The sequence below is a fragment of the Ursus maritimus genome, unplaced genomic scaffold (genome assembly GCF_017311325.1).
Source record: "Ursus maritimus isolate PB19 unplaced genomic scaffold, ASM1731132v1 scaffold_23, whole genome shotgun sequence".
NCBI classification, from domain to species: Eukaryota; Metazoa; Chordata; class Mammalia; order Carnivora; family Ursidae; genus Ursus; species Ursus maritimus.
This window is the reverse complement of record NW_024424786.1, coordinates 32,069,928-32,079,175: the sequence shown is the minus strand read 5'-3', so window position 1 is coordinate 32,079,175 and position 9,248 is coordinate 32,069,928. Positions and strand designations below refer to the sequence as shown.

The window sequence follows — 9,248 nt, the reverse complement described above, 5'->3', positions numbered from 1 at the left end:
ATTTGATTATTTATTTGACACAGAGAGAGACAGCCAGCGAGAGAGGCAACACAGGCAGGGGGAGTGGGAGAGGAAGAAGCAGGCTCCCAGTGGAGGAGCCCGATGGGGGGCTCAATCCCAGAACCCTGGGATCTCACCCTGAGCCGAAGGCAGACACTTAAGGACTGAGTCACCCAGGTGCCCCCACCAAAAACAACTTTAAAAACAAAGCTGAAGTGAAGACTTTCAGACAAACCAAATTCAAGAGAGTCTTCAGGACCAGCCATCGCTACAAGGAGGGCTAAGGAAATCCTTTAGGGGGCAGATGAGTCCTACCAACTGGGACTCTGGATCTGAAAGAAATGAAGACCAGCAGGAGTGGTAAATATATGTGCAAATACAAGTCATACGATTTCTACATCAGCAAAAGCCCACAATAACTCATTTTTCTGACTCTAGAAGGTGTGCTTCGTTAAACATAAGAGAATTTCCATTTTAATACTTTCCCATCCAGGTACCAAATCTTTAAAACCTAAATTTAAATGTCCTCTTGATATAGCCACAACCTCCCTCCTAAATCCCTGAAAGTTGTGTGCTAGCTTCCCATAAAACATCCCCAAACTAGGCTAAAAGCTGAATGTGGTGCAATTTTTAAAGCCTTGTAGACTTTGAGAAATACCAGAAATGTATCCAAAAAAATGTTCTCATCTTCAGGAGAACTGGGAGATTTTATTTTTTTATAGATACTAGAGGACAGTTTCCTTTATTTTTATATTCAGTTAGCCAATGTATAGTACCTCATTAGTTTTTGATGTGGTGTTCAATGATTCAGTAGTTGCATGTAACACTCAGTGCTCATCACAACGCATGCCCTCCTTAATACCCATCACCTAGTTACTCCATCCCCCACCCCCTCCCTTCTCTAACCCTTGGTTTGTTTCCCACAGTCCAGAGTCACTCATAGTTACTCTCCCTCTCTGATTTCTTCCCATTCAGTTTTCCCTCCCTTCCCCGTGGTCTTCTGTGTTATTCCTTATGTTTCACATATACATGAAACTGTATGATAATTGTCTTTCTCTGCTTGACTTATTTCCCTTAGCATAATCCCCTCCAGTTCCATCCTCGTCCATGCAAATGGTGGGTATTCATTCTTTCTGATGGCTGAGTAATATTCCATTGTATATATGGACCACATCGTCTTTATCCATTCATCTGTTGAAGGACAGCTCGGCTCCTTCCACAGTTTGGTTATTTTGGACATTGCTGCTATGAACATTGGGGTGCATGTGCCCATGCTTTTCACTACATCTGTATCTTTAGGGTAAATGCCAACTAGTGCAATTGCTGGGTCATAGGTTAGCTCTATTTTTAACATCTTGAAGAACCTCCATACTGTTTTCCAGAGTGGCTGTACCAGCTTGCATTCCCACCAACAGTGTAAGAGGGTCCCCCTTTCTCCACATCCTCACCAAAATTTGTTGTTTCCTGTCTTATTAATTTTAGCCATTCTGACTGTTGTAAGATGATATCTCATCACGGTTTTGATTTGTATTTCCCTGATGACCAGTGATGTAGAGCTTTTATTTTCATGTGTCTGTTAGCCACCTGTATGTCTTCTTTGGAGAAGAATCTATTCATGTCTTCTGCCAATTTCTTGACTGGAGAGCCAGGGGATTTTAAAGAATGGCTCTATACTATAATAATTCTGCTTTGTCAGGTATCTATCAGCTTAGATAACCTCCTCCCTCTGAGATTGGAAATGGTCATCCAAAGAGCAGAAGCTACATGAGCCAGCCCCACGGTCCTGGAATTGTATGCTCTAGTGGGAAATGAAACTGTGTGAGTAAAGTGACTTTAATAATCTATCCAATGAAAATGGATTTGAACGACATTTACAACAATATGTATGATGAAGTGGAAGGATCTTGCTAATTATGGGAAGAGGTAGCAACATGTATTTGGCATAAAATCAGCAGTAGACGACACTCTCCAGATTGCTTCTGGGTAGCAATAGCAGGGTTCACATCTGGTTTGCTGCCAGATTTGAGGTGTTTTGAAATCTAGTTGGAGAAGGTGTCAAATAAACCATTTACAGAACTTGTGACTACAGCACAACACTGTTCAGATCTTTAAGAGAAAAACAGAGAAAGGATTTTAAACCAGGAGGAAAAAGGGAAGGCTTATTACTAAAAAGAATTGAAAATATATTTTTTAAGGGGGGATTTGTCACACCTGTGGACAGATAAACTAAGCCAATGTTACCATAAAACTCAATAAAGACCAATTTCCAGGACGATTTCCTAAATAGTTTGTAAAGGCCCACACACCCTCATCCTGTTTAGATGAGGATGACCTGGTTAATGGTAATTTCTGTGGCTTCTACACCCCTTTGGTTAACTTGACTTTTATGAGATCTTTCCACAAGGTGGCATTCAAGTCAAGTAGTAGGTTAAATCCGGGCTCCAAGTTTCACCTAGTCCCAGAGGATTTTGCACATTGTCCATTCAGTTCCCTATTTACCTTGGTTTCTTGATTTCCCTTCTACTGTGCTGGTCACTCTTCATTCTCCTGTTGATTCCGCCTTTTCTGACTGCTAAGATTGTACGTCCTAGGTCCTCTTTTCCTCTGTCAATACACACAGCTGCAGTAAATGCATCCAATCCCATAGCTGTAAATGTTACGTAACTGCTGAAAATTCACACATTTACAGCTGCATTCCAGATGCACTTGTGTATCTAACCGCCACTTTGTTGTCGTATAAAATCTCAGTATCAAAATGTCAAAAAATGAACTCCTGATTCCACTTCCAGTCACTGCTCCCCACCCTCCCACCACTACCGTGCTCCTCTCTCAGGAAAGGCTTTTTCTTCTCGGTTGATGGAAAGTCCATCCTAGCAATTTCCCAGGTCGAAATCTTTAAGTCACTGTTGGCTCTTCTCTTCATACCTCATATCCAATCTGATATAGAATTTTGCTAGTTCAATGTCCTATATACTAAAACATAGCTTTATTTGGTGCATAAATTCCTGTAGATAATATTTGTTAATTGAATTTCAATTACACCTTCACTCATTAAAAAAAAATAATTTGACTCACAGGGTGCCTGTGCGGCTCAGTCGGTTAAGCATTGGACTCTTGATTACAGCTCCGGCCATGATCTCAGGGTCATGAGATTGAGCCCCTCATCCTCCCTGCTGACCATGGAGTCTGCTTAAGATCTCTGTCTCTCCTTCATCCTCTGCTATCTCTAACCCCCATTTGTTCTCACTCTCTATCTCACATTTTCCCTCTCTCTCTCTCTCTCTCTCTCTCACACACACACACACACACACGCAAAAACAAAACAAAGCAAAACAGAAACAAAAAAGAAAGAAAGAAAAAGAAAATTTTGACTAACTAGTTGGAAAATTATGACAAGGTTGTCACCACACTTCATCACCTGTAACTTTTAGCGATAAGGTTCCTCCGAGAAAATACAAAATGCATACTTGACAGAGAAACATGTAAAGATTCTCTGAGAATCAAAACTTATGTTAAATTCTCACAATATCTTTCTTTTTGCAAAACCATTGTGCATCTCTCAACCCCCCTCCCTCTCTGAATCTGCTGAAAACCTGTTACCTCTAGAGCTCGACATTCCCACTGCTGGGCAACTGCACTTCTAAGGACCCTTTGCTTATTCGATTTTTGGACAATTACACTTGCTTCCAAAAAGTCTATTTCCTGGGGAATATTACACACAATACTTAACTACTAAAAATGACAAAATTTGCCTTTGTTACTGAATATTAGAAATGGTGGGAATTCGAGTAAAACTAAAAGACTCCTGGCTTCTTTTTGTCATCTGATAGTCACATCCTGCCCGGGAGGCTGCAATACACACGTGGACAAGTCAACGGTCAGCAAGGAAGAAATACCATTTCACCCAGGACATAGTAGTTAAATAATATCAAAACGAATAAATGGGAGTCTGACTGCAAGTCACCGGGAGCTCAGTGAGGGAGGTGCTAAAATGATTATGAATGAGACACAAAAATTAAAAATTGGCAACAGCAAATCAGGAAATAATAAGACTCTGGGAGGTGTTGTAAGTCAGTTTGACTATATCAGGGCAGAGAATCTTCACAGGTTAGGAATTCTTTTAAAGAACCAAGTTTACACTAGAATCAAAATGTTAAACTAAATAACAAGTAAAACTAATGGTGAAAAAAGAAAAAAAAAGAACCAAGTCTTGCTTTCCCCTTATGTGGTGGAGCTACTCAAGGATCCTAAGTGTCATTGTCATTTAGAAAGTGATTATGCTAAAGGGAGGGAAAATGTCTGTTAAGAAGCACGTGGCTCTGTTGGGTGATTACACATGTGGCCACTCTGTAACTGCGGTACAGATCACCGTACGGGAGCAAATGATTAAATAGTTCATTCTGATCTAGACTTCTGCTGTGGTGCAGCATTGCTATGGCCCATGTGAGGTTCTTGCCCAGTGAGAACACCCTGTTATTACAGCAGATGGGTGCAAATTCCCTGGGTCGGTGAATAGCTCCTCCATCAGTGGAGAACCAGCCTCAGGGGATGAAGCCAGCATGGTGTCCTCTGGGGCATGTCACCGCTGCCCACACAGGCTCTCTGGGCTCCCACAGCACAGGTCCATCAGGAAAAAAGGAGAACATTAATCTCACAATGTATCTTCTAAGAAGGTGAACGAGAGCCATTTCTATTTCAATCTAAGAATACAACCAACTAGGGTTCAAAAAGACGCCGGAATGATTCGGTAAACACCGTACTTGCATATCTTGTAGCAATCATCCTTAATTGGAGGGAATGTAAATCCCTTGGTAACCTAGAAAGGTTATTTCCTCCTCAGGATCATAAATACTTTGGTCTTGTGTTTTAAATCTCTCTTTGAAAGCAATACAAATCCTAGTTCTCCAAATTTGACCAAGATGTAATAATTGAATGACTTTCCCCTCATTTATGTCCCAGCGAGCTTGCCTCCATAGTCAGAAAAACTAAGTTAGAAAACTTGCACCTGGTTCTTGGACTTGCTGAAGTTATGTCATGTGACCAAATCTCGAGATTGGTGAGATCTTGGGTCAAATGACCTTAGAATCTTTATTTATACAACTTTCCATTGTTGACCAGCTATAAAAACTCGACTCTATGAATCACCTCTATTCTTTGGGTTAAGTATTTCATATGTACATTTTACTTATTTCATAGAATTATAGGTTAGATATTAATTTTAAAATATAATATTAAATGAATCAATTACATTAAATAAGCGCATACATATCTATTACTCCTAAAGTATGTGAGTAATTCACACTCAATACCTATTTGCTTTATCTGTAAGCAACACTAACTCACTGAGTAAGGAAACCTGATTATGAACTTGACTTCTAACTTGAGTTAGATTATTTTGCTTGATCTACTTTTGTTTCCTTTTAAGCAAATGTTTCAAAACAAAACTAAATGAATGAGTGTATAGTTAGAATTGAAATTTGATAAATAAATCGTATAAGCATCTAGAAAGTGCTCAGAAGCAACAAGGGTAGGTGTGGATAATGTACCTGCGAAGAATTACAAGGAGATTCTCTGATGGCTTGTCTTCCAATTCCTCTTCCTTCCTTCCTTCCTTCCTGCCTTCCTGCCTTCCTGCCTTCTTTCCTTCTCTCTCTATCTCCCTTTCTCCTTCCCTCTACCCTCTTTCTCTCTGTCCCTTCTCTCATTCTGTGAGTATGCATCTAGGCTTCTCTTTTACTAACTGTGCTACTGCAGAAATTGAGGCTTACAGAGGCTGAGCTCACTAAGCCAGTAAATGGACTGGCTGTGATTTAGCAGTAAGTTTGCTGTGTCTGGATCCAGTGACATCCCTAACAGACAAAAAAGCAGCTGTGAAAAGCAGTGCTAGGAGTCTGGCAGGAACTGGATGGGATGACAGTGGAATAAATAAAGTGAGAAGAACAGAGAAATGTTGTTGAGGGTTGCTGGTGACGGGGTTGAATGTTAGATCAAAAATTCAGTTCTGCACTGTATCAATAGGGAACATTAGACCGATGGAGTATCAGAAATTACTTAGAGCAGTGGCTTTCCATTTTTTTAAACATTAAATGAATCACCTTTCCAAGAATACCCTACCCAGAGCCATAAACAATCAATGCAATTGAGAGATGGATGCTTGTTTTTGAAGAACAGCAAGACTTTCTGTTTTTACTCAGCTAGTGATTCATCCTTAATATTACACATGAGGACACTGAGGCTGGGAGGTCCTAGCAACATGCCCCAGTAACAGACCACATTAGAGACACAGCCTGGAAGAAAGCCCACTTCTCATTGGAAGAGTCTGGAGTCAGTGTTCCTTCTAATCCACAAGGGTCCTTACAGGCAAGATCTCAGTTCTTTGAAGAAGTCAGGAGAGAGAGGATGAGGTTAAGCAGTGGGAAGAAATGGCATTTCAGCCATCCCCGTGGAAGCTCTGCATGCTGTGCATAGGGTGGAGTGGGAATGAGGTTGTTGAGTCGTAAGAGTAACTTCTCAGCATTCATAGAGTGGTTGAGTCCATGTATCGATTGACGCTGTGTTCCAGAAAATTCCTAAAATATAGCAGCCAGCCTCTGCTTTAAAGTACCCAGTAGTAACACAAGGCATTTCTTCTGGGTTGCAATAGTAACTCTCTTGAAACTTCACATCATCTGTTTTCTTCTGCAGTGGGGGAACAGAGTAGTGAACAATATGAGTTGTGGAATCAAAAAGCCAGTCCACAGTTATCTAATCTTATGTACAAAATTTAACTTCCCACGATCTCAATTTCTCTTCTTTAAAACGGGAGTCGCAGTGGTACTTAACTTCGTGTGGTTGCATGAGGCTTAAGTGAGGTAATACTATATCATACATAGCACAGCGCCCAGCAACATAGTTAATACACCTAAACCTACCTGCTTAACTGGTGTTGTTACTATGCTCCAGAATCCTTTGCTCCATTTAGGGAACAGAGAAAACCAAAAGGAATGACATAGGCTGTTACAGGCTTGAGTTAGTATATTGTGACCCGGATCTTGGCTGGACCATCCTTGTTTGTAATCTTCGAGGAAAAATATATTACCCAGATATGATACAATCACAAGTCCTACCTGTATTTTAATCATATAATAATTACAGGTACAGCACAAAATTATAACGGACTTGTCACATTGTCTATAAAAGACCATAGGAAACATAACCCACTTCAGACAGTTTTGAAGGTGAAACAGGAAGTATATTGTAATGTAATTAGCACAGTGATTCATAAATGATCAACTCACAGAGTAATTACTAGTACTAGAGAATCAATATTGATATTTGAGGGCACTGACAGGATTCAGAAAATACAGTCCACTTGCTGGCTTCACCACTCACGAGCTGTGCAACCTTCATTGTTTCCTAAACTCTATGAGGGTCTGCTTCATCCTCTGTAAAAAGAGTCAATCATAGGGTTATTCTGGTACCTGGAGTAAGGTAGGTAGAAAAACGTGGACCAATAGTAATAGTAATAATAATAATGATAATAATAAAGGGAGAAAAACTATTTCACATGGAAGAAACTTTTAAAGAAAGAGGGGAAATATCATGGGAGAAACTAGCATTAATGAAGTATCTACCTTTTAAACACTTTATTGAGCATATTATTAAGATCCAAATGCTTGAATAGTGAATAGATGAATAAAAACAAATAACGTCTGTGAAGTCCTGGAAAGACATGAGACCAAATCACCATTAATTATCAATCACATGTTGTTTTTATAGGATTTCCAGCTCTCAGCTGGAGTTCATATCAGCACCTAAAAAATGGTAAATCCAAACAATGTGACTGAATTCATTCTTTGGGGCATTATAGAGAACCTGGAGCTGTGGAAAATGCTCTCTGCTGTGTTTCTAATCATGTATGTGTCCCCAGTTTGAGGAAACCAACTCATTGTGGTAACCGTAATCATAAGTCAGAGTCTGAGGTCACCTAAGTATTTTGTCCTTACTTCTTTGGTCCTTATGGATGCCACCTACTCCTCTGTCCTTGCCCCAGGATGACTGTGGACTCCTTCTCGAAGAGCTCTACTCTCTCTTTAGAAGGCTACCTGAACCAGGTCTTTGCAGAGCATTTCTTTGGTGGTGTGGGGATCATCCTTCTCATTGTGATGATTTATGACCGGTACGTGGCCATCTGTAAGCCCCTGCACTACACAACTATCATGAGCCCTCGGGTGTGCTGCCTGCTGCTGGGAGGGGTCTGCGTGGGGAGAGCTATCCACGCAGTAATACCGCTTCTCTTCATGTATCAAATACCCTTCTGGGCCCCAACGTCATTGATCACTTTATATGTGATTTGTTTCCCTTGTTGAAACTGGCCTTCATGGACACCCACACCCTGGGTCTTAGTCATCCTCAACAGTGGGGTAATGTGTGTGACCATCTTCCTTATCCTCATCATATCCACGTGGTCATCCTCTGCTCCCTAAAGTCTTGCAGCTCTGAAGGGAGGAGCAAAGCCCTCTCCACCTGTGGCTCCCACCTCACCGTGGTCATCTTGTTCTTTGTGCCATGCATTTTCCTGTATGTGTGACCCGTGGCCACTTACTCCATAGACAAGGCAATGGCTGTGTCTGATTCCATCATCACAGCCATATCAAATCCCTTGATCTACACCCTGAGGAGTGCTGAGGTGAAAAATGCCATGAGGAAATTGGGGAAACGAGGGACTTTTGTTGGCAAGTGACTGTCATGCTAAGAACATCATGTTTCCCATAAAGATAAATTCTTTCTGAAAGGTGTGAGAATTTAACTGTCCGGCCAGAAGGATTTCTTAAAAACAGATACCTACTTGGGGTGCCTGGGTGGTTCATTAGGTTAAGCATCAGTCTGCCGCTCAGGTCATAATCCCACAGTTCTGGGATCGAGGCCCACATTGGGCTTCCTGCTCCATGGAGAGTCTGCTTCTCCCTCTCCCTCTGACCCCCCCTCTTCATGCTCTCTCTCTCTAATAAATAAGTAAAATCTTTAAAATGTGTGTGTGTGTGTGTGTGTGTGTGTGTGTGTGTATACATATTCCTGCTTTATTTCCTTTCTTGGCTTCCCATTGCCTTTAGAAACATCTTCCTTTGTTATAAAATTCCCTGATTATTCTTTCTAATGCCTCTAAGTCTCCAACCCCATCTGGAGCACCTCACCTCCTCCCTCCCTGTGCATCAGCAGGTGGTGGACTTTTTCATCTGCCCCCAGGGCTCTGTGGGATTCTCTCACCT

The 9,248-nt window shown here is 41.1% G+C and overlaps 1 pseudogene; it reads left to right on the top strand.

Moving 5' to 3' along the window:
* The first annotated feature begins 7,800 nt into the window (after nucleotides 1-7,800).
* Nucleotides 7,801-8,722, top strand: LOC103672364 (annotated as a pseudogene).
* The last annotated feature ends 526 nt before the right edge of the window (nucleotides 8,723-9,248 follow it).